We start from the raw sequence: 24,490 nt of genomic DNA, 5'->3' as shown, positions 1-24,490 counted from the left end.
ATCGAAGGGAGAGGAATCCCGAGAGGCCCCCGAGGAACTCGCATGGGGACTGGCCTTTCCTGAGGCCAGCAGAACGGGTCCCTGAGGTCCCCGTTGGAAGTCGAGAGCACCTACCGCATGTCCAGAAAATCCAGGAGGTTTTGCCCTCCAGGCGAGATGAGGCCCATTTCCGCTGAGGCTTCTCGAGGCCAATCACATCTAACCACTGGAACTTCCAAAGGGTCCTTCACACCCTTGCTGCAACTCAAGAAGTTCCCCGACATACCCGTCTCCACTCGAGAGGAAGCACGTGGGGTCCAGCACACATCCAGGGGAGACCCGTTTCAGCCTCCTAGCTCGAGATGAGGGATCATTTCCCTGTTTCGTAGGGAAAGAATTCCCTGCGTTCCCGTCGCATCTCAAGAGGAGGCGCTCTCCACAGGAAAGGCGAGAGGAACTCCAGGGTCGTGCCACCATTCCAAGAGTCCCCCAGATGTGTCAGTCCATTCCAGAGGAACCTGTTTTCCCTGCACTGCCTTGACGTTCAAGCCGAGGATCGACTCCCACCACGTGTGCACGTGGGACAGCCCTGTGGGAAAGCCTCGTGGGAAAGACTCGAGGGAAAACCATAGATCCTTTGATCCACGCGGAGGACTGCGTGACACTGCTGCTACCGCTCTGGAGGAAAGCGCAAGTGCATGCCCGCATTCGACACGAGGACTGACTCCCCTGGGGAGACTCCAGAAGTACCCCAAGATCCATGTCAGCACTGGAGAGGAATCCTCAGGTTCCGGCCCCGACTCCACACAAGGTCTTAGGCCCCGGCATCGAAGGGAGAGGAATCCCGAGAGGCCCCCGAGGAACTCGCATGGGGACTGGCCTGTCCTGAGGCCACCAGAGCGGTTCCCTGAGGTCCCCGTCGTAAGTCGAGAGCACCTGCCGCAACTCGAGAAAATCCAGGAGGTTTTGCCCTCCAGGCGAGATGAGGCCCATTTCCGCTGAGGCTTCTCGAGGCCAATCACATCTAACCACTGGAACTTCCAAAGGGTCCTTCACACCCTTGCTGCAACTCAAGAAGTTCCCCGACATACCCGTCTCCACTCGAGAGGAAGCACGTGGGGTCCCGCACACATCCAGGGGAGCCCCGTTTCCGCCTCCTAACTCGAGATGAGGGATCCTTTCCCTGTTTCGTAGGGAAAGAATTCCCGGCGTTCCCGTCGCATCTCAAGAGGAGGCGCTCTCCACAGGAAAGGCGAGAGGAACTCCAGGGTCGTGCCACCATTCCAAGAGTCCCCCAGATGTGTCAGTCCATTCCAGAGGAACCTGTTTTACCTGCACTGCCTTGACGTTCAAGCCGAGGATCGACTCCCACCACGTGTGCACGTGGGACAGCCCTGTGGGAAAGCCTCGTGGGAAAGACTCGAGGGAAAACCATAGATCCTTTGATCCACGCGGAGGACTGCGTGACACTGCTGCTACCGCTCTGGAGGAAAGCGCAAGTGCATGACCGCATTCGAGACGAGGACTGACTCCCCTGGGGAGACTCCAGAAGTACTCCAAGATCCATGTCAGCACTGGAGAGGAATCCTCAGGTTCCGGCCCCGACTCCACACAAGGTCTTAGGCCCCGGCATCGAAGGGAGAGGAATCCCGAGAGGCCCCCGAGGAACTCGCATGGGGACTGGCCTTTCCTGAGGCCACCAGAACGGGTCCCTGAGGTCCCCGTTGTAAGTCGAGAGCACCTGCCGCATGTCCAGAAAATCCAGGAGGTTTTGCCCTCCAGGCGAGATGAGGCCCATTTCCGCTGAGGCTTCTCGAGGCCAATCACATCTAACCACTGGAACTTCCAAAGGGTCCTTCACACCCTTGCTGCAACTCAAGAAATTCCCCGACATACCCGTCTCCACTCGAGAGGAAGCACGTGGGGTCCAGCACACATCCAGGGGAGACCCGTTTCAGCCTCCTAGCTCGAGATGAGGGATCCTTTCCCTGTTTCGTAGGGAAAGAATTCCCAGCGTTCCCGTCGCATCTCAAGAGGAGGCGCTCTCCACAGGAAAGGCGAGAGGAACTCCAGGGTCGTGCCACCATTCCAAGAGTCCCCCAGATGTGTCAGTCCATTCCAGAGGAACCTGTTTTCCCTGCACTGCCTTGACGTTCAAGCCGAGGATCGACTCCCACCACGTGTGCACGTGGGACAGCCCTGTGGGAAAGCCTCGTGGGAAAGCCTCGTGGGAAAGACTCGAGGGAAAACCATAGATCCTTTGATCCACGCGGAGGACTGCGTGACACTGCTGCTACCGCTCTGGAGGAAAGCGCAAGTGCATGCCCGCATTCGAGACGAGGACTGACTCCCCTGGGGAGACTCCAGAAGTACCCCAAGATCCATGTCAGCACTGGAGAGGAATCCTCAGGTTCCGGCCCCGACTCCACACAAGGTCTTAGGCCCCGGCATCGAAGGGAGAGGAATCCCGAGACGCCCCCGAGGAACTCGCATGGGGACTGGCCTTTCCTGAGGCCACCAGAGCGGGTCCCTGAGGTCCCCGTCGTAAGTCGAGAGCACCTGCCGCAACTCGAGAAAATCGAGGAGGTTTTGCCCTCCAGGCGAGATGAGGCCCATTTCCGCTGAGGCTTCTCGAGTCCAATCACATCTAACCACTGGAACTTCCAAAGGGTATTTCACACCCTTGTTCAACTCAAGAAGTTCCCCGACATACCCGTCTCCACTCGAGGGGAAGCACGTGGGGTCCCGCACACATCCATGGGAGCCCCGTTTCCGCCTCCTAGCTCGAGATGAGGGATCCTTTCCCTGTTTCGTAGGGAAAGAATTCCCGGCGTTCCCGTCGCATCTCAAGAGGAGGCGCTCTCCACAGGAAAGGCGAGAGGAACTCCAGGGTCGTGCCACCATTCCAAGAGTCCCCCAGATGTGTCAGTCCATTCCAGAGGAACCTGTTTTCCCTGCACTGCCTTGACGTTCAAGCCGAGGATCGACTCCCACCACGTGTGCACGTGGGACAGCCCTGTGGGAAAGCCTCGTGGGAAAGCCTCGTGGGAAAGACTCGAGGGAAAACCATAGATCCTTTGATCCATGCGGCGGACTGCGTGACACTGCTGCTACCGCTCTGGAGGAAAGCGCAAGTGCATGACAGCATTCGAGACGAGGACTGACTCCCCTGGGGAGACTCCAGAAGTACCCCAAGATCTATGTCAGCACTGGAGAGGAATCCTCAGGTTCCGGCCCCGACTCCACACAAGGTCTTAGGCCCCGGCATCGACGGGAGAGGGATCCCGAGAGGCCCCCGAGGAACTCGCATGGGGACTGGCCTTTCCTGAGGCCACCAGAGCGGGTCCCTGAGTTCCCCGTCGTAAGTCGAGAGCACCTGCAGCAACTCGAGAAATTCCAGGAGGTTTTGCCCTCCAGGCGCGATGAGGCCCATTTCCGCTGAGGCTTCTCGAGGCTAATCACGTCTAACCACTGGAACTACCAAAGGGTCCTTCACACCCTTGCTGCAACTCAAGAAGTTCCCCGACATACCCGTCTCCACTCGAGAGGAAGCACGTGGGTCCCGCACACATCCAGGGGAGACCCGTTTCCGCCTCCTAGCTCGAGATGAGGGATCCTTTCCCTGTTTCGTAGGGAAAGAATTCCCGGCGTTCCCGTCGCATCTCAAGAGGAGGCGCTCTCCACAGGAAAGGCGAGAGGAACTCCAGGGTCGTGCCACCATTCCAAGAGTCCCCCAGATGTGTCAGTCCATTCCAGAGGAACCTGTTTTCCCTGCACTGCCTTGACGTTCAAGCCGAGGATCGACTCCCACCACGTGTGCACGTGGGACAGCCCTGTGGGAAAGCCTCGTGGGAAAGCCTCGTGGGAAAGACTCGAGGGAAAACCATAGATCCTTTGATCCATGCGGCGGACTGCGTGACACTGCTGCTACCGCTCTGGAGGAAAGCGCAAGTGCATGCCCGCATTCGAGACGAGGACTGACTCCCCTGGGGAGACTCCAGAAATACCCCAAGATCCATGTCAGCACTGGAGAGGAATCCTCAGTTTCCGGCCCCGACTCCACACAAGGACTTAGGCCCCGGCATCGACAGGAGAGGAATCCCCAGAGGCCCCCGAGGAACTCACATGGGGACTGGCCTTTCCTGAGGCCACCAGAGCGGGTCCCTGAGGTCCCCGTCGTAAGTCGAGAGCACCTGCCGCAACTCGAGAAAATCCAGGAGGTTTTGCCCTCTAGGCGAGATGAGGCCCATTTCCGCTGAGGCTTCTCGAGGCTAATCACGTCTAACCACTGGAACTTCCAAAGGGTCCTTCACACAATTGCTGCAACTCAAGAACTTCCCCAACATACCCGTCTCCACTCGAGAGGAAGCACGTGGGGTCCCGCACACATCCAGGGGTGCCCCGTTTCCGCCTCCTAGCTCGAGATGAGGGATCCTTTCCCTGTTTCGTAGGGAAAGAATTCCCGGGGTTCCCGTCGCATCTCAAGAGGAGGCGCTCTCCACAGGAAAGGCGAGAGGAACTCCAGGGTCGTGCCACCATTCTAAGAGTCCCCCAGATGTGTCAGTCCATTCCAGAGGAACGTGTTTTCCCTGCACTGCCTTGACTTTCAAGCCGAGGATCGACTCCCACCACGTGTGCACGTGGGACAGCCCTGTGGGAAAGCCTCGTGGGAAAGCCTCGTGGGAAAGACTCGAGGGAAAACCATAGATCCTTTGATCCACGCGGCGGACTGCGTGACACTGCTGCTACCGCTCTGGAGGAAAGCACAAGTGCATGCCTGCATTCGAGACGAGGACTGACTCCCCTGGGGAGACTCCAGAAGTACCCCAAGATCCATGTCAGCACTGGAGAGGAATCCTCAGGTTCCGGCCCCGACTCCACACAAGGTCTTAGGCCCCGGCATCAACGGGAGAGGGATCCCGAGAGGCCCCCGAGGAACTCGCATGGGGACTGGCTTTTCCTGAGGCCACCAGAGCGGGTCCCTGAGGTCCCCGTCGTAAGTCGAGATCACCTGCCGCAACTCTAGAAAATCCAGGAAGTTTTGCCCTCCAGGCGAGATGAGGCTCATTTCCGCTGAGGCTTCTCGAGGCTAATCACGTCTAAACACTGGAACTTCCAAATGTTCCTTCACACCCTTGCTGCAACTCAAGAAGTTCCCCGACATACCCGTCTCCACTCGAGAGGAAGCTCGTGGGGTCCCGCACACATCCAGGGGAGCCCCGTTTCCGCCTCCTAGCTCGAGATGAGGGATCCTTTCCCTTTTTCGTAGGGAAAGAATTCCCGGCGTTCCCGTCGCATCTCAAGAGGAGGCGCTCTCCACAGGAAAGGCGAGAGGAACTCCAGGGTCGTGCCACCATTCCAAGAGTCCCCCAGATGTGTCAGTCCATTCCAGAGGAACCTGTTTTCCCTGCACCGCCTTGACGTTCAAGCCGAGGATCGACTCCCACCACGTGTGCACGTGGGACAGCCCTGTGGGAAAGCCTCGTGGGAAAGCCCCGTGGGAAAGACTCGAGGGAAAACCATAGATCCTTTGATCCATGCGGCGGACTGCGTGACACTGCTGCTACCGCTCTGGAGGAAAGCGCAAGTGCATGCCCGCATTCGAGAGGAGGACTGACTCCCCTGGGGAGACTCCAGAAATACCCCAAGATCCATGTCAGCACTGGAGAGGAATCCTCAGATTCCGGCCCCGACTCCACACAAGGTCTTAGGCCCCGGCATCGACGGGAGAGGAATCCCGAGAGGCCCCCGAGGAACTCGCATGGGGACTGGCCTTTCCTTAGGCCACCAGAGCGGGTCCCTGAGGTCCCCGTCGTAAGTCGAGAGCACCTGCCGCAACTCGAGAAAATACAGGAGGTTTTGCCCTCCAGGCGAGATGAGGCCCATTTCCGTTGAGGCTTCTCGAGGCTAATCACGTCTAACCACTGTAACTTCCAAAGGGTCCTTCACACCCTTGCTGCAACTCAAGAACTTCCCCGACATACCCGTCTCCACTCGAGAGGAAGCACGTGGGGTCCCGCACACATCCAGGGGAGCCCCGTTTCCACCTCCTAGCTCGAGATGAGGGATCCTTTCCCTGTTTCGTAGGGAAAGAATTCCCGGCGTTCCCGTCGCATCTCAAGAGGAGGCGCTCTCCACAGGAAAGGGGAGAGGAACTCCAGGGTCGTGCCACCATTCCAAGAGACCCCCAGATGTGTCAGTCCATTACAGAGGAACCTGTTTTCCCTGCACTGCCTTGACGTTCAAGCCGAGGATCGACTCCCAACACGTGTGCACGTGGGACAGCCCTGTGGGAAAGCCTCGTGGGAAAGCCTTGTGGGAAAGACTCGAGGGAAAACCATAGATCCTTTGATCCACGCGGCGGACTGCGTGACACTGCTGCTACCGCTCTGGAGGAAAGCGCAAGTGCATGCCCGCATTCGAGACGAGGACTGACTCCCCTGGGGAGACTCCAGAAGTACCCCAAGATCCATGTCAGCACTGGAGAGGAATCCTCAGGTTCCGGCCCCGACTCCACACAAGGTCTTAGGCCCCGGCATCGACGGGAGAGGAATCCCGAGAGGCCCCCGAGGAACTCGCATGGGGACTGGCCTTTCCTGAGGCCACCAGAGCGGGTCCCTGAGGTCCCCGTCGAAAGTCGAGAGCACCTGCCGCAACTCGAGAAAATCCAGGAGGTTTTGCCCTCCAGGCGAGATGAGGTCTATTTCCACTGAGGCTTCTCGAGGTCAATCAGATCTAACCACTGGACCTTCCAAAGGGTCCTTCACACCCTTGCTGCAACTCAAGAAGTTCCCCGACATACCCGTCTCCACTCGAGAGGAAGCACGTGGTGTCCCGCAAACATCCAGGGGAGCCCCGTTTCCGCCTCCTAGCTCGAGATGAGGGATCCTTTCCCTGTTTCGTAGGGAAAGAATTCCCGGCGTTCCCGTCGCATCTCAAGAGGAGGCGCTCTCCACAGGAAAGGCGAGAGGAACTCCAGGGTCATGCCACCATTCCAAGAGTCACCCAGATGTGTCAGTCCATTCCAGAGGATCCTGTTTTCCCTGCACTGCCTTGACGTTCAAGCCGAGGATCGACTCCCACCACGTGTGCACGTGGGACAGCCCTGTGGGAAAGCCTCGTGGGAAAGCCTCGTGGGAAAGACTCGAGGGAAAACCATAGATCCTTTGATCCACGCGGCGGACTGCGTGACACTGCTGCTACCGCTCTGGAGGAAAGCGCAAGTGCATGCCCGCATTCGAGACGAGGACTGACTCCCCTGGGGAGACTCCAGAAGTACCCCAAGATCCATGTCAGCACTGGAGAGGAATCCTCAGGTTCCGGCCCCGACTCCACACAACGTCTTAGGCCCCGGCATCGACGGGAGAGGAATCCCGAGAGGCCCCCGAGGAACTCGCATGGGGACTGGCCTTTCCTGAGGCCACCAGAGCGGGTCCCTGAGGTCCCCGTCGTAAGTCGAGAGCACCTGCCGCAACTCGAGAAAATCCAGGAGGTTTTGCCCTCAAGGCGAGATGAGGCCCATTTCCGTTGAGGCTTCTCGAGGCTAATCACGTCTAACCACTGGAACTTCCAATGGGTCCTTCACACCCTTGCTGCAACTCAAGAAGTTCCCCGACATACCCGTCTACACTCGAGAGGAAGCACGTGGGTCCCGCACACATCCAGGGGAGCCCCGTTTCCGCCTCCTAGCTCGAAATGAGGGATCCTTTCCCTGTTTCGTAGGGAAAGAATTCCCGGCGTTCCCGTCGCATCTCAAGAGGAGGCGCTCTCCACAGGAAAGGCGAGAGGAACTCCAGGGTCATGCCACCATTCCAAGAGTCCCCCAGATGTGTCAGTCCATTCCAGAGGAACCTGTTTTCCCTGCACTGCCTTGACGTTCAAGCCGAGGATCGACTCCCACCACGTGTGCACGTGGGACAGCCCTGTGGGAAAGCCTGGTGGGAAAGCCTCGTGGGAAAGACTCGAGGGAAAACCATAGATCCTTTGATCCACGCGGCGGACTGCGTGACACTGCTGCTACCGATCTGGAGGAAAGCGCAAGTCCATGCCCACATTCGAGACGAGGACTGACTCCCCTGGGGAGACTCCAGAAGTACCCCAAGATCCATGTCAGCACTGGAGAGGAATCCTCAGGTTCCGGCCCCGACTCCACACAAGGTCTTAGGCCCCGGCATCGACGGGAGAGGAATCCCGAGAGGCCCCCGAGGAACTCGCATGGGGACTGGCCTTTCCTGAGGCCACCAGAGCGGGTCCCTGAGGTCCCCGTCGTAAGTCGAGAGCACCTGCCGCAACTCGAGAAAATCCAGGAGGTTTTGCCCTCCAGGCGAGATGAGGCCCATTTCCGCTGAGGCTTCTCGAGGCTAATCACGTCTAACCACTGGAACTTCCAAAGGGTCCTTCACACCCTTGCTGCAACTCAAGAAGTTCCCCGACATACCCGTCTCCACTCGAGAGGAAGCACGTGGGTCCCGCACACATCCAGGGGAGCCCCGTTTCCGCCTCCTAGCTCGAGATGAGGGATCCTTTCCCTGTTTCGTAGGGAAAGAATTCCCGGCGTTCCCGTCGCATCTCAAGAGGAGGCGCTCTCCACAGGAAAGGCGAGAGGAACTCCAGGGTCATGCCACCATTCCAAGAGTCCCCCAGATGTGTCAGTCCATTACAGAGGAACCTGTTTTCCCTGCACTGCCTTGACGTTCAAGCCGAGGATCGACTCCCACCACGTGTGCACGTGGGACAGCCCTGTGGGAAAGCCTCGTGGGAAAGCCTCGTGGGAGAGCCTCGAGGGAAAACCATAGATTCTTTGATCCACGCGGCGGACTGCGTGACACTGCTGCTACCGCTCTGGAGGAAAGCGCAAGTGCATGCCCGCATTCGAGACGAGGACTGACTCCCCTGGGGAGACTCCAGAAGTACCCCAAGATCCATGTCAGCACTGGAGAGGAATCCTCTGGTTCCGGCCCCGACTCCACACAAGGTCTTAGGCCCCGGCATCGACGGGAGAGGAATCCCGAGACGCCCCCGAGGAACTCGCATGGGGACTGGCCTTTCCTGAGGCCACCAGAGAGGGTCCCTGAGGTCCCCGTCGTAAGTCGAGAGCACCTGCCGCAACTCGAGAAAATCCAGGAGGTTTTGCCCTCCAGGGGAGATGAGGCCCATTTCCGCTGAGGCTTCCCGAGGCTAATCACGTCTAACCACTGGAACTTCCAAAGGGTCCTTCACACCATTGCTGCAACTCAAGAAGTTCCCCGACATACCCGTCTCCACTCGAGAGGAAGCACGTGGGTCCCGCACACATCCAGGGGACCCCCGTTTCCGCCTCCTAGCTCGAGATGAGGGATCCTTTCCCTGTTTCGTAGGGAAAGAATTCCCGGCGTTCCTGTCGCATCTCAAGAGGAGGCGCTCTCCACTGGAAAGGCGAGAGGAACTCCAGGGTCATGCCACCATTCCAAGAGTCCCCCAGATGTGTCAGTCCATTCCAGAGGAACCAGTTTTCCCTGCACTGCCCTGACGTTCAAGCCGAGGATCGATTCCCACCACGTGTGCACGTGGGACAGCCCTGTGGGAAAGCCTCGTGAGAAAGCCTCGTGGGAAAGACTCGAGGGAAAACCATAGATCCTTTGATCCACGCAGCGGACTGCGTGACACTGCTACTACCGCTCTGGAGGAAAGCGCAAGTGCATGCCCGCATTCGAGACGAGGACTGACTCCCCTAGGGAGACTCCAGAAGTACCCCAAGATCCATGTCAGCACTGGAGAGGAATCCTCAGGTTCCGGCCTCGACTCCACACAAGGTCTTAGGCCCCGGCATCGACGGGAGAGGAATCCCGAGAGGCCCCCGAGGAACTCGCATGGGGACTGGCCTTTCCTGAGGCCACCAGAGCGGGTCCCTGAGGTCCCCGTCGAAAGTCGAGAGCACCTGCCGCAACTCGAGAAAATCCAGGAGGTTTTGCCCTCCAGGCGAGATGAGGCCTATTTCCACTGAGGCTTCTCGAGGCCAATCAAATCTAACCACTGGACCTTCCAAAGGGTCCTTCACACCCTTGCTGCAACTCAAGAAGTTCCCCGACATACCCGTCTCCACTCGAGAGGAAGCACGTGGTGTCCCGCAAACATCTAGGGGAGCCCCGTTTCCGCCTCCTAGCTCGAGATGAGGGATCCTTTCCCTGTTTCGTAGGGAAAGAATTCCCGGCGTTCCCGTCGCATCTCAAGAGGAGGCGCTCTCCACAGGAAAGGCGAGAGGAACTCCAGGGTCATGCCACCATTCCAAGAGTCACCCAGATGTGTCAGTCCATTCCAGAGGATCCTGTTTTCCCTGCACTGCCTTGACGTTCAAGCCGAGGATCGACTCCCACCACGTGTGCACGTGGGGCAGCCCTGTGGGAAAGCCTCGTGGGAAAGCCTCGTGGGAAAGACTCGAGGGAAAACCATAGATCCTTTGATCCACGCGGCGGACTGCGTGACACTGCTGCTACCGCTCTGGAGGAAAGCGCAAGTGCATGCCCGCATTCGAGACGAGGACTGACTCCCCTGGGGAGACTCCAGAAGTACCCCAAGATCCATGTCAGCACTGGAGAGGAATCCTCAGGTTCCGGCCCCGACTCCACACAAGGTCTTAGGCCCCGGCATCGACGGGAGAGGAATCCCGAGAGGCCCCCGAGGAACTCGCATGGGGACTGGCCTTTCCTGAGGCCACCAGAGCGGGTCCCTGAGGTCACCGTCGTAAGTCGAGAGCACCTGCCGCAACTCGAGAAAATCCAGGAGGTTTTGCCCTCCAGGCGAGATGAAGCCCATTTCCGTTGAGGCTTCTCGAGGCTAATCACGTCTAACCACTGGAACTTCCAATGGGTCCTTCACACCCTTGCTGCAACTCAAGAAGTTCCCCGACATACCCGTCTACACTCGAGAGGAAGCACGTGGGTCCCGCACACATCCAGGGGAGCCCCGTTTCCGCCTCCTAGCTCGAAATGAGGGATCCTTTCCCTGTTTCGTAGGGAAAGAATTCCCGGCGTTCCCGTCGCATCTCAAGAGGAGGCGCTCTCCACAGGAAAGGCGAGAGGAACTCCAGGGTCATGCCACCATTCCAAGAGTCCCCCAGATGTGTCAGTCCATTCCAGAGGAACCTGTTTTCCCTGCACTGCCTTGACGTTCAAGCTGAGGATCGACTCCCACCACGTGTGCACGTGGGACAGCCCTGTGGGAAAGCCTGGTGGGAAAGCCTCGTGGGAAAGACTCGAGGGAAAACCATAGATCCTTTGATCCACGCGGCGGACTGCGTGACACTGCTGCTACCGCTCTGGAGGAAAGCGCAAGTCCATGCCCACATTCGAGACGAGGACTGACTCCCCTGGGGAGACTCCAGAAGTACCCCAAGATCCATGTCAGCACTGGAGAGGAATCCTCAGGTTCCGGCCCCGACTCCACACAAGGTCTTAGGCCCCGGCATCGACGGGAGAGGAATCCCGAGAGGCCCCCGAGGAACTCGCATGGGGACTGGCCTTTCCTGAGGCCACCAGAGCGGGTCCCTGAGGTCCCCGTCGTAAGTCGAGAGCACCTGCCGCAACTCGAGAAAATCCAGGAGGTTTTGCCCTCCAGGCGAGATGAAGCCCATTTCCGTTGAGGCTTCTCGAGGCTAATCACGTCTAACCACTGGAACTTCCAATGGGTCCTTCACACCCTTGCTGCAACTCAAGAAGTTCCCCGACATACCCGTCTACACTCGAGAGGAAGCACGTGGGTCCCGCACACATCCAGGGGAGCCCCGTTTCCGCCTCCTAGCTCGAAATGAGGGATCCTTTCCCTGTTTCGTAGGGAAAGAATTCCCGGCGTTCCCGTCGCATCTCAAGAGGAGGCGCTCTCCACAGGAAAGGCGAGAGGAACTCCAGGGTCATGCCACCATTCCAAGAGTCCCCCAGATGTGTCAGTCCATTCCAGAGGAACCTGTTTTCCCTGCACTGCCTTGACGTTCAAGCCGAGGATCGACTCCCACCACGTGTGCACGTGGGACAGCCCTGTGGGAAAGCCTGGTGGGAAAGCCTCGTGGGAAAGACTCGAGGGAAAACCATAGATCCTTTGATCCACGCGGCGGACTGCGTGACACTGCTGCTACCGCTCTGGAGGAAAGCGCAAGTCCATGCCCACATTCGAGACGAGGACTGACTCCCCTGGGGAGACTCCAGAAGTACCCCAAGATCCATGTCAGCACTGGAGAGGAATCCTCAGGTTCCGGCCCCGACTCCACACAAGGTCTTAGGCCCCGGCATCGACGGGAGAGGAATCCCGAGAGGCCCCCGAGGAACTCGCATGGGGACTGGCCTTTCCTGAGGCCACCAGAGCGGGTCCCTGAGGTCCCCGTCGTAAGTCGAGAGCACCTGCCGCAACTCGAGAAAATCCAGGAGGTTTTGCCCTCCAGGCGAGATGAGGCCCATTTCCGTTGAGGCTTCTCGAGGCTAATCACGTCTAACCACTGGAACTTCCAATGGGTCCTTCACACCCTTGCTGCAACTCAAGAAGTTCCCCGACATACCCGTCTACACTCGAGAGGAAGCACGTGGGTCCCGCACACATCCAGGGGAGCCCCGTTTCCGCCTCCTAGCTCGAAATGAGGGATCCTTTCCCTGTTTCGTAGGGAAAGAATTCCCGGCGTTCCCGTCGCATCTCAAGAGGAGGCGCTCTCCACAGGAAAGGCGAGAGGAACTCCAGGGTCATGCCACCATTCCAAGAGTCCCCCAGATGTGTCAGTCCATTCCAGAGGAACCTGTTTTCCCTGCACTGCCTTGACGTTCAAGCCGAGGATCGACTCCCACCACGTGTGCACGTGGGACAGCCCTGTGGGAAAGCCTCGTGGGAAAGCCTCGTGGGAAAGACTCGAGGGAAAACCATAGATCCTTTATTCCACGCGGCGGACTGCGTGAAACTGGTGCTACCGCTCTGGAGGAAAGCGCAAGTGCATGCCCGCATTCGAGACGAGGACTGACTCCACTGGGGAGACTCCAGAAGTACCCCAAGATCCATGTCAGCACTGGAGAGGAATCCTCATGTTCCGGCCCCGACTCCACACAAGGTCTTAGGCCCCGGCATCGACGGGAGAGGAATCCCTAGAGGCCCCCGAGGAACTCGCATGGGGACTGGCCTTTCCTGAGGCCACCAGAGCGGGTCCCTGAGGTCCCCGTCGTAAGTCGAGAGAACCTGCCGCAACTCGAGAAAATGCAGGAGGTTTTGCCCTCCAGGCGAGATGAGGCCCATTTCCGCTGAGGCTTCTCGAGGCCAATCACATCTAACCACTGGAACTTCCAAAGGGTCCTTCACACCCTTGCTGCAACTCAAGAAGTTCCCAGACATACCCGTCTCCACTCGAGAGGAAGCACGTGGTGTCCCGCACACATCCAGGGGAGCCCCGTTTCCGCCTCCTAGCTCGAGATGAGGGATCCTTTCCCTGTTTCGTAGGGAAAGAATTCCCGGCGTTCCCGTCGCATCTCAAGAGGAAGCGCTCTCCACAGGAAAGGCGAGAGGAACTCCAGGGTCATGCCACGATTCCAAGAGTCCCCCAGATGTGTCAGTCCATTCCAGAGGAACCTGTTTTCACTGCACTGCCTTGACGTTCAAGCCGAGGATCGACTCCCACCACGTGTGCACGTGGGACAGCCCTGTGGGAAAGCCTCGTGGGAAAGCCTCGTGGGAAAGACTCGAGGGAATACCATAGATCCTTTGATCCACGCGGCGGACTGCGTGACACTGCTGCTACCGCTCTGGAGGAAAGCGCAAGTGCATGCCCGCATTCGAGACGAGGACTGACTCCCCTGGGGAGACTCCAGAAGTACCCCAAGATCCATGTCAGCACTGGAGAGGAATCCTCAGGTTCCGGCCCCGACTCCACACAAGGTCTTAGGCCCCGGCATCGACGGGAGAGGAATCCCGAGAGGCCCCCGAGGAACTCGCATGGGGACTGGCCTTTCCTGAGGCCACCAGAGCGGGTCCCTGATGTCCCCGTCGTAAGTCGAGAGCACCTGCCGCAACTCGAGAAAATCCAGGAGGTTTTGCCCTCCAGGGGAGATGAGGCCCATTTCCGCTGAGGCTTCTCGAGGCTAATCACGTCTAACCACTGGAACTTCCAAAGGGTCCTTCACACCCTTGCTGCAACTCAAGAAGTTCCCCGACATACCCGTCTCCACTCGAGAGGAAGCACGTGGGTCCCGCACACATCCAGGGGAGCCCCGTTTCCGCCTCCTAGCTCGAGATGAGGGATCCTTTCCCTGTTTCATAGGGAAAGAATTCCCGGCGTTCCCGTCGCATCTCAAGAGGAGGCGCTCTCCACTGGAAAGGCGAGAGGAACTCCAGGGTCGTGCCACCATTCCAAGAGTCCCCCAGATGTGTCAGTCCATTCCAGAGGATCCTGTTTTCCCTGCACTGCCTTGACGTTCAAGCCGAGGATCGATTCCCACCACGTGTGCACGTGGGACAGCCCTGTGGGAAAGCCTCGTGGGAAAGCCTCGTGGGAAAGACTCGAGGGAAAACCATAGATCCTTTGATCCACGCGGCGGACTGCGTGACACTGCTGCTACCGCTCTGGAGGAAAGCGCAAGTGCATGCCCGCATTCGAGACGGGGACTGGCTCCCCTAGGGAGACTCCAGAAGTACCCCAAGATCCATGTCAGCACTGGAGAGGAATCCTCAGGTTCCGGCCCCGACTCCACACAAGGTCCTAGGCCCCGGCATCGACCGGAGAGGAATCCCGAGAGGCCCCCGAGGAACTCGCATGGATACTGGCCTTTCCTGAGGCCATCAGAGCGGGTCCCTGAGCTCCCCGTCGTAAGTCGAGAGCACCTGCCGCAACTCGAGAAAATCCAGGAGGTTTTGCCCTCCAGGCGAGATGAGGCCTATTTCCGCTGAGGCTTCTCGAGGCCAATCACATCTAACCACTGGACCTTCCAAAGGGTCCTTCACACCCTTGCTGCAACTCAAGAAGTTCCCCGACATACCCGTCTCCACTCGAGAGGAAGCACGTGGGTCCCGCACACATCCAGGGGAGCCCCGTTTCCGCCTCCTAGCTCGAGATGAGGGATCCTTTCCCTGTTTCGTAGGGAAAGAATTCCCGGCGTTCCCGTCGCATCTCAAGAGGAGGCGCGCTCCACAGGAAAGGCGAGAGGAACTCCAGGGTCATGCCACCATTCCAAGAGTCCCCCAGATGTGTCAGTCCATTCCAGAGGAACCTGTTTTCCCTGCATTGCCTTGACGTTCAAGCCGAGGATCGACTCCCACCACGTGTGCACGTCGGACAGCCCTGTGGGAAAGCCTCGTGGGAAAGCCTCGTGGGAAAGACTCGAGGGAAAACCATAGATCCTTTGATCCACGCGGCGAACTGCGTGAAACTGGTGCTACCGCTCTGGAGGAAAGCGCAAGTGCATGCCCGCATTCGAGACGAGGACTGACTCCACTGGGGAGACTCCAGAAGTACCCCAAGATCCATGTCAGCACTGGAGAGGAATCCTCATGTTCCGGCCCCGACTCCACACAAGGTCTTAGGCCCCGGCATCGACGGGAGAGGAATCCCGAGAGGCCCCCGAGGACCTCGCATGGGGACTGGCCTTTCCTGAGGCCACCAGAGCGGGTCCCTGAGGTCCCCGTCGTAAGTCGAGAGAACCTGCCGCAACTCGAGAAAATGCAGGAGGTTTTGCCCTCCAGGCGAGATGAGGCCCATTTCCGCTGAGGCTTCTCGAGGCCAATCACATCTAACCACTGGAACTTCCAAAGGGTCCTTCACACCCTTGCTGCAACTCAAGAAGTTCCCAGACATACCCGTCTCCACTCGAGAGGAAGCACGTGGTGTCCCGCACACATCCAGGGGAGCCCCGTTTCCGCCTCCTAGCTCGAGATGAGGGATCCTTTCCCTGTTTCGTAGGGAAAGAATTCCCGGCGTTCCCGTCGCATCTCAAGAGGAGGCGCTCTCCACAGGAAAGGCGAGAGGAACTCCAGGGTCATGCCACCATTACAAGAGTCCCCCAGATGTGTCAGTCCATTCCAGAGGAACCTCTTTTCCCTGCACTGCCTTGACGTTCAAGCCGAGGATCGACTCCCACCACGTGTGCACGTGGGACAGCCCTGTGGGAAAGCCTCGTGGGAAAGCCTCGTGGGAAAGACTCGAGGGAAAACCATAGATCCTTTGATCCACGCGGCGGACTGCGTGAAACTGCTGCTACCGCTCTGGAGGAAAGCGCAAGTGCATGCCCGCATTCGAGACGAGGACTGACTCCCCTGGGGAGACTCCAGAAGTACCCCAAGATCCATGTCAGCACTGGAGAGGAATCCTCAGGTTCCGGCCCCGACTCCACACAAGGTCTTAGGCCCCGGCATCGACGGGAGAGGAATCCCGAGAGGCCCCCGAGGAACTCGCATGGGGACTGGCCTTTCCTGAGGCCACCAGAGCGGGTCCCTGAGTTCCCCGTCGTAAGTCGAGAGCACCTGCCGCAACTCGAGAAAATCCAGGAGGTTTTGCCCTCCAGGCGAGATGAGGCCCATTTCCGCTGAGGCTTCTCGAGGCTAATCACGTCTAACCACTGGAACTTCCAAAGGGTCCTTCACACCCTTGCTGCAACTCAAGAAGTTCCCCGACATACCAGTCTCCACTCGAGAGGAAGCACGTGGGTCCCGCACACATCCAGGGGAGACCCGTTTCCGCCTCCTAGCTCGAGATGAGGGATCCTTTCCCTGTTTCGTAGGGAAAGAATTCCCGGCGTTCCCGTCGCATCTCAAGAGGAGGCTCTCTCCACAGGAAAGGTGAGAGGAACTCCAGGGTCGTGCCACCATTCCAAGAGTCCCCCAGATGTGTCAGTCCTTTCCAGAGGAACCTGTTTTCCCTGCACTGCCTTGACGTTCAAGCCGAGGATCGACTCCCACCACGTGTGCACGTGGGACAGCCCTGTGGGAAAGCCTCGTGGGAAAGCCTCGTGGGAAAGACTTGAGGGAAAACCATAGATCCTTTGATCCACGAGGCAGACTGCGTGACACTGCTGCTACCGCTCTGGAGGAAAGCGCAATGCATGCCCGCATTCGAGACGAGGACTGACTCCCCTGGGGAGACTCCAGACGTACCCCAAGATAGATGTCAGCACTGGAGAGGAATCCTCAGGTTGCGGCCCCGACTCCACACAAGGTCTTAGGCCCCGGCATCGACGGGAGAGGAATCGCGAGAGGCCCCCGAGGAACTCGCATGGGGACTGGCCTTTCCTGAGGCCACCAGAGCGGGTCCCTGATGTCCCAGTCGTAAGTCGAGAGCGCCTGCCGCAACTCGAGAAATTCCAGGAGGTTTTGCCCTCCAGGCGAGATAAAGCCCATTTCCGCTGAGGCTTCTCGAGGCCAATCACATCTAACCACTGGAACTTCCAAAGGGTCCATCCCACCATTGCTGCAACTCAAGAAGTTCCCCGACATACCCGTCTCCACTCGAGAGGAAGCACGTGGGGTCCCACACACATCCAGGGGAGCCCCGTTTCCGCCTCCTAGCTCTAGATGAGGGATCCTTTCCCTGTTTCGTAGGGTAAGAATTGCCGGCGTTCCCGTCGCATCTCAAGAGGAGGCGCTCTCCACAGGAAAGGCGAGAGGAACTCCAGGGTCGTGCCACCATTCCAAGAGACCCCCTGATGTGTCAGTCCATTACAGAGGAACCTGTTTTCCCTGCACTGCCTTGACCTTCAAGCCGAGGATCGACTCCCACCACGTGTGCACGTGGGACAGCCCTGTGGGAAAGCCTCCTGGGAAAGCCTCCTGGGAAAGACTCGAGGGAAAACCATAGATCCTTTGAACCACGCGGCGGACTGCGTGACACTGCTGCTACCGCTCTGGAGGAAAGCGCAAGTGCATGCCCGCATTTGAGACGAGCACTGACTCCCCTGGGGAGACTCCAGAAGTACCCCAAGATCCATGTCAGCACTGGAGAGGAATCCTCAGGTTGCGGCCTCCACACAAGGTCTTAGGCCCCGGCATCGACGGGAGAGGAATCCCGAGAGGCCCCCGAGGAACTCGCATGGGGACTGGCCTTTCCTGAGGCCACCAGAGCGGGTCCCTGAGGTCCCCGTCGTAAGTCGAGAGCACCTGCCGCAACTCGAGAAAATCCAGGAGGTTTTGCCCTCCAGGCGAAATGTGGCCCATTTCTGCTGAGGCTTCTCGAGGCTAATCACATCTAACCACTGGAACTTCCAAAGGGTCCTTCACACCCTTGCTGCAACTCAAGAAGTTCCCCGACATACCAGTCTCCACTCGAGAGGAAGCACGAGGGTCCCGCACACATTCAGGGGAGCCCCGTTTCCGCCTCCTAGCTCGAGATGAGGGATCCTTTCCCTGTTTCGTAGGGAAAGAATTCCCGGCGTTCCCGTCGCATCTCAAGAGGAGGCGCTCTCCACAGGAAAGGCGAGAGGAACTCCAGGGTCGTGCCACCATTCCAAGAGTCCCCCAGATGTGTCAGTCCATTCCAGAGGATCCTGTTTTCCCTGCACTGCCTTGACGTTCAAGCCGAGGATCGACTCCCACCACGTGTGTACGTGGGACGGCCCTGTGGGAAAGCCTCGTGGGAAAGCCTCGTGGGAAAGACTCGAGGGAAAACCATAGATCCTTTGATCCACGCGGCGGACTGGGTGACACTGCTGCTACCGCTCTGGAGGAAAGCGCAAGTGCATGCCCGCATTCGAGACGAGCACTGACTCCCCTGGGGAGACTCCAGAAGTACCCCAAGATCCATGTCAGCACTGGAGAGGAATCCTCAGGTTCCGGCCCCGACTCCACACAAGGTCTTAGGCCCCGGCATCGACGGGAGAGGAATCCCGACAGGCCCCCGAGGAACTCGCCTGGGGACTGGCCTTTCCTGAGGCCACCAGAGCGGGTCCCTGAGGTCCCCGTCGTAAGTCGAGAGCACCTGCCGCAACTCGAGAAAATCCAGGAGGTTTTGCCCTCCAGGCCAGATGAGGCCCATTTCCGCTGAGGATTCTCGAGGCTAATCACATCTAACCACTGGAACTTCCAAAGGGTCCTTCACACCCTTGCTGCAACTCAAGAAGTTCCCCGACATACCGGTCTCCACTCGAGAGGAAGCACGTGGGGTCCCGCACACATCCAGGGGAGCCCCGTTTCCGCCTCCTAGCTCGAGATGTGGGATCCTTTCCCTGTTTCGTAGGGAAAGAATTCCCGGCGTTCCCGTCGCATCTCAAGAGGAGGCGCTCTCCACAGGAAAGGCGAGAGGAACTCCAGGGTCGTGCCACCATTCCAAGAGTCCCCCAGATGTGTCAGTCCATTCCAGAGGAACCTGTTTTCCCTGCACTGCCTTGACGTTCAAGCCGAGGATCGACTCCCACCACGTGTGCACGTGGGACATCTCTGTGGGAAAGCCTGGTGGGAAAGCCTCGTGGGAAAGACTCGAGGGAAAACCATAGATCCTTTGATCCACGCGGCCGACTGCGTGACACTGCTGCTACCGCTCTGGAGGAAAGCGCAAGTGCATGCCCGCATTCGAGACGAGGACTGACTCCCCTGGGGAGACTCCAGAAGTAGCCCAAGATCCATGTCAGCACTGGAGAGGAACACTCAGGTTCCGACCCCGACTCCACACAAGGTCTTAGGCCCCGGCATCGACGGGAGAGGAATCCCGAGAGGCCCCTGAGGAACACGCATGGGGACTGGCCTTTCCTGAGGCCACCAGAGCGGGTCCCCGAGGTCCCCGTCGTAAGTCGAGAGCACCTGCCGCAACTCGAGAAAATCCAGGAGGTGTTGCCCTCCAGGCGAGATGAGGCCCATTTCCGCTGAGGCTTCTCCAGGCTAATCACATCTAACCACTGGAACTTCCAAAGGGTCCTTCACACCCTTGCTGCAACTCAAGAAGTTCCCCGACATACCCGTCTCCACTCGAGAGGAAGCACGTGGGGTCCCGCACACATCCAGGGGAGCCCCGTTTCCGCCTCCTAGCTCGAGATGAGGGATCCTTTCCCTGTTTCGTAGGGAAAGAATTCCCGGCGTTCCCGTCGCATCTCAAGAGGAGGCGCTCTCCACAGGAAAGGCGAGAGGAACTCCAGGGTCGTGCCACCATTCCAAGAGTCCCCCAGATGTGTCAGTCCATTCCAGAGGATCCTGTTTTCCCTGCACTGCCTTGACGTTCAAGCCGAGGATCGACTCCCACCACGTGTGTACGTGGGACGGCCCTGTGGGAAAGCCTCGTGGGAAAGCCTCGTGGGAAAGACTCGAGGGACAACCATAGATCCTTTGATCCACGCGGCGGACTGCGTGACACTGCTGCTACCGCTCTGGAGTAACGCGCAAGTGCATGCCCGCATTCGAGACGAGCACTGACTCCCCTGGGGAGACTCCAGAAATACCCCAAGATCCATGTCAGCACTGGAGAGGAATCCTCAGGTTCCGGCCCCGACTCCACACAAGGGCTTAGGCCCCGGCATCGATGGCAGAGGAATCCCGACAGGCCCCCGAGGAACTCGAAAGGTGACTGGCCTTTCCTGAGGCCACCAGAGCGGGTCCCTGAGGTCCCCGTCGTAAGTCGAGAGCACCGGCCTCAACTCGAGAAAATCCAGGAGGTTTTGCCCTCCAGGCGAGATGAGGCCCATTTCCGCTGAGGCTTCTCGAGGCTAATCACATCTAACCACTGGAACTTCCAAAGGGTCCTTCACACCCTTGCTGCAACTCAAGAAGTTCCCCGACATACACGTCTCCACTCGAGAGGAAGCACGAGGGTCCCGCACACATCCAGGGGAGCCCCGTTTCCGCCTCCTAGCTCGAGATGAGGGATCCTTTCCCTGTTTCGTAGGGAAAGAATTCCCGGCGTTCCCGTCGCATCTCAAGAGGAGGCGCTCTCCACAGGAAAGGCGAGAGGAACTCCAGGGTCGTGCCACCATTTCAAGAGTCCCCCAGATGTGTCAGTCCTTTCCAGAGGAACCTGTTTTCCCTGCACTGCCTTGACGTTCAAGCCGAGGATCGACTCCCACCACGTGTGCACGTGGGACAGCCCTGTGGGAAAGCCTCGTGGGAAAGCCTCGTGGGAAAGACTCGAGGGAAAACCATAGATCCTTTGATCCACGCGGCGGACTGCGTCACACTGCTGCTACCGCTCTGGAGGAAAGCGCAAGTGCATGCCCGCATTCGAGACGAGGACTGACTCCCCTGGGGAGACTCCAGAAGTACCCCAAGATCCATGTCAGCACTGGAGAGGAAACCTCAGGTTCCGGCCCCGACTCCACACAAGGTCTTAGGCCCCGGCATCGACGGGAGAGGAATCCCGAGAGGCCCCCGAGGAACTCGCATGGGGACTGGCCTTTCCTGAGGCCACCAGAGCGGGTTCCCGAGGTCCCCGTCGAAAGTCGAGAGCACCTGCCGCAACTCGAGAAAATCCAGGAGGTGTTGCCCTCCAGGGGAGATGAGGCCCATTTCCGCTGAGGCTTCTCGAGGCTAATCACATCTAACCACTGGAAATTCCAAAGGGTCCTTCACACCCTTGCTGCAACTCAAGAAGTTCCCCGACATACCCGTCTCCACTCGAGAGGAAGCACGTGGGGTCCCGCACACATCCAGGGGAGCCCCGTTTCCGCCTCCTAGCTCGAGATGAGCGATCCTTTCCCTGTTTCGTAGGGAAAGAATTCCCGGCGTTCCCGTCGCATCTCAAGAGGAGGCGCTCTCCACAGGAAAGGCGAGAGGAACTCCAGGGTCGTGCCAGCATTCCAAGAGTCCCCCAGATGTGTCAGTCCAATCCAGAGGAACCTGGCTTCAATGCACTGCCTTGGCTTTCAAGCCGAAGATCGACTCCCACCACGTGTGCACGTGGGACAGCCCTGTGGGAAAGCCTCTTGGGAAAGCCTCGTGGGAAAGACTCGAGGGAAAACCGTAGATCCTTTGATCCACGCGGCGGACTGCGTGACACTGCTGCTACCACTCTGGAAGAAAGCGCAAGTGCATGCCCGCATTCGAGACGAGGACTGACTCCCCTGGGGAGACTCCAGAAGTACCCCAAGATCCATGTCAGCACTGGAGAGGAATCCTCAGGTTCCGGCCCCGACTCCACACAAGGTCTTAGGCCCCGGCATCGACGGGAGAGGAATCCCAACAGGCCCCCAAGGAACTCGCATGGGGACTGGCCTTTCCTGAGGCCACCAGAGCGGGTCCCTGAGGTCCCCGTCGTAAGTCGAGAGCACCTGCCGCAACTCGAGAAAATCCAGGAGGTTTTGCCCTCCAGGCCAGATGAGGCCCATTTCCGCTGAGGATTCTCGAGGCTAATCACATCTAACCACTGGAACTTCCAAAGGGTCCTTCACACCCTTGCTGCAACTCAAGAAGTTCCCCGACATACCCGTCTCCACTCGAGAGGAAGCACGTGGGGTCCCGCACACATCCAGGGGAGCCCCGTTTCCGCCTCCTAGCTCGAGATGAGGGATCCTTTCCCTGTTTCGTAGGGAAAGAATTCCCGGCGTTCCCGTCGCATCTCAAGAGGAGGCGCTCTCCACAGGAAAGGCGAGAGGAACTCCAGGGTCGTGCCACCATTCCAAGAGTCCCCCAGATGTGTCAGTCCATTCCAGAGGAACCTGTTTTCCCTGCACTGCCTTGACGTTCAAGCCGAGGATCGACTCCCACCACGTGTGCACGTGGGACATCTCTGTGGGAAAGCCTGGTGGGAAAGCCTCGTGGGAAAGACTCGAGGGAAAACCATAGATCCTTTGATCCACGCGGCCGACTGCGTGACACTGCTGCTACCGCTCTGGAGGAAAGCGCAAGTGCATGCCCGCATTCGAGACGAGGACTGACTCCCCTGGGGAGACTCCAGAAGTACCCCAAGATCCATGTCAGCACTGGAGAGGAACACTCAGGTTCCGACCCCGACTCCACACAAGGTCTTAGGCCCCGGCATCGACGGGAGAGGAATCCCGAGAGGCCCCCGAGGAACACGCATGGGGACTGGCCTTTCCTGAGGCCACCAGAGCGGGTCCCCGAGGTCCCCGTCGTAAGTCGAGAGCACCTGCCGCAACTCGAGAAAATCCAGGAGGTGTTGCCCTCCAGGCGAGATGAGGCCCATTTCCGCTGAGGCTTCTCCAGGCTAATCACATCTAACCACTGGCACTTCCAAAGGGTCCTTCACACCCTTGCTGCAACTCAAGAAGTTCCCCGACATACCCGTCTCCACTCGAGAGGAAGCACGTGGGGTCCCGCACACATCCAGGGGAGCCCCGTTTCCGCCTCCTAGCTCGAGATGAGGGATCCTTTCCCTGTTTCGTAGGGAAAGAATTCCCGGCGTTCCCGTCGCATCTCAAGAGGAGGCGCTCTCCACAGGAAAGGCGAGAGGAACTCCAGGGTCGTGCCACCATTCCAAGAGTCCCCCAGATGTGTCAGTCCATTCCAGAGGATCCTGTTTTCCCTGCACTGCTTTGACGTTCAAGCCGAGGATCGACTCCCACCACGTGTGCACGTGGGACGGCCCTGTGGGAAAGCCTCGTGGGAAAGCCTCGTGGGAAAGACTCGAGGGAAAACCATAGATCCTTTGATCCACGCGGCGGACTGCGTGACACTGCTGCTACCGCTCTGGAGGAACGCGCAAGTGCATGCCCGCATTCGAGACGAGCACTGACTCCCCTGGGGAGACTCCAGAAATACCCCAAGATCCATGTCAGCACTGAAGAGGAATCCTCAGGTTCCGGCCCCGACTCCACACAAGGTCTTAGGCCCCGGCATCGATGGCAGAGGAATCCCGACAGGCCCCCGAGGAACTCGAAAGGTGACTGGCCTTTCCTGAGGCCACCAGAGCGGGTCCCTGAGGTCCCCGTCGTAAGTCGAGAGCACCGGCCTCAACTCGAGAAAATCCAGGAGGTTTTGCCCTCCAGGCGAGATGAGGCCCATTTCCGCTGAGGCTTCTCGAGGCTAATCACATCTAACCACTGGAACTTCCAAAGGGTCCTTCACACCCTTGCTGCAACTCAAGAAGTTCCCCGACATACACGTCTCCACTCGAGAGGAAGCACGAGGGTCCCGCACACATCCAGGGGAGCCCCGTTTCCGCCTCCTAGCTCGAGATGAGGGATCCTTTCCCTGTTTCGTAGCGAAAGAATTCCCGGCGTTCCCGTCGCATCTCAAGAGGAGGCGCTCTCCACAGGAAAGGCGAGAGGAACTCCAGGGTCGTGCCACCATTTCAAGAGTCCCCCAGATGTGTCAGTCCTTTCCAGAGGAACCTGTTTTCCCTGCACTGCCTTGACGTTCAAGCCGAGGATCGACTCCCACCACGTGTGCACGTGGGACAGCCCTGTGGGAAAGCCTCGTGGGAAAGCCTCGTGGGAAAGACTCGAGGGAAAACCATAGATCCTTTGATCCACGCGGCGGACTGTGTCACACTGCTGCTACCGCTCTGGAGGAAAGCGCAAGTGCATGCCCGCATTCGAGACGAGGACTGACTCCTCTGGGGAGACTCCAGAAGTACCCCAAGATCCATGTCAGCACTGGAGAGGAAACCTCAGGTTCCGGCCCCGACTCCACACAAGGTCTTAGGCCC

The sequence above is a fragment of the Ovis canadensis genome, chromosome 6 (genome assembly GCF_042477335.2).
Source record: "Ovis canadensis isolate MfBH-ARS-UI-01 breed Bighorn chromosome 6, ARS-UI_OviCan_v2, whole genome shotgun sequence".
Classification (NCBI taxonomy): Eukaryota; Metazoa; Chordata; class Mammalia; order Artiodactyla; family Bovidae; genus Ovis; species Ovis canadensis.
The sequence above is the reverse complement of the archived record's forward strand: the minus strand, read 5'-3'. Positions refer to the sequence as shown.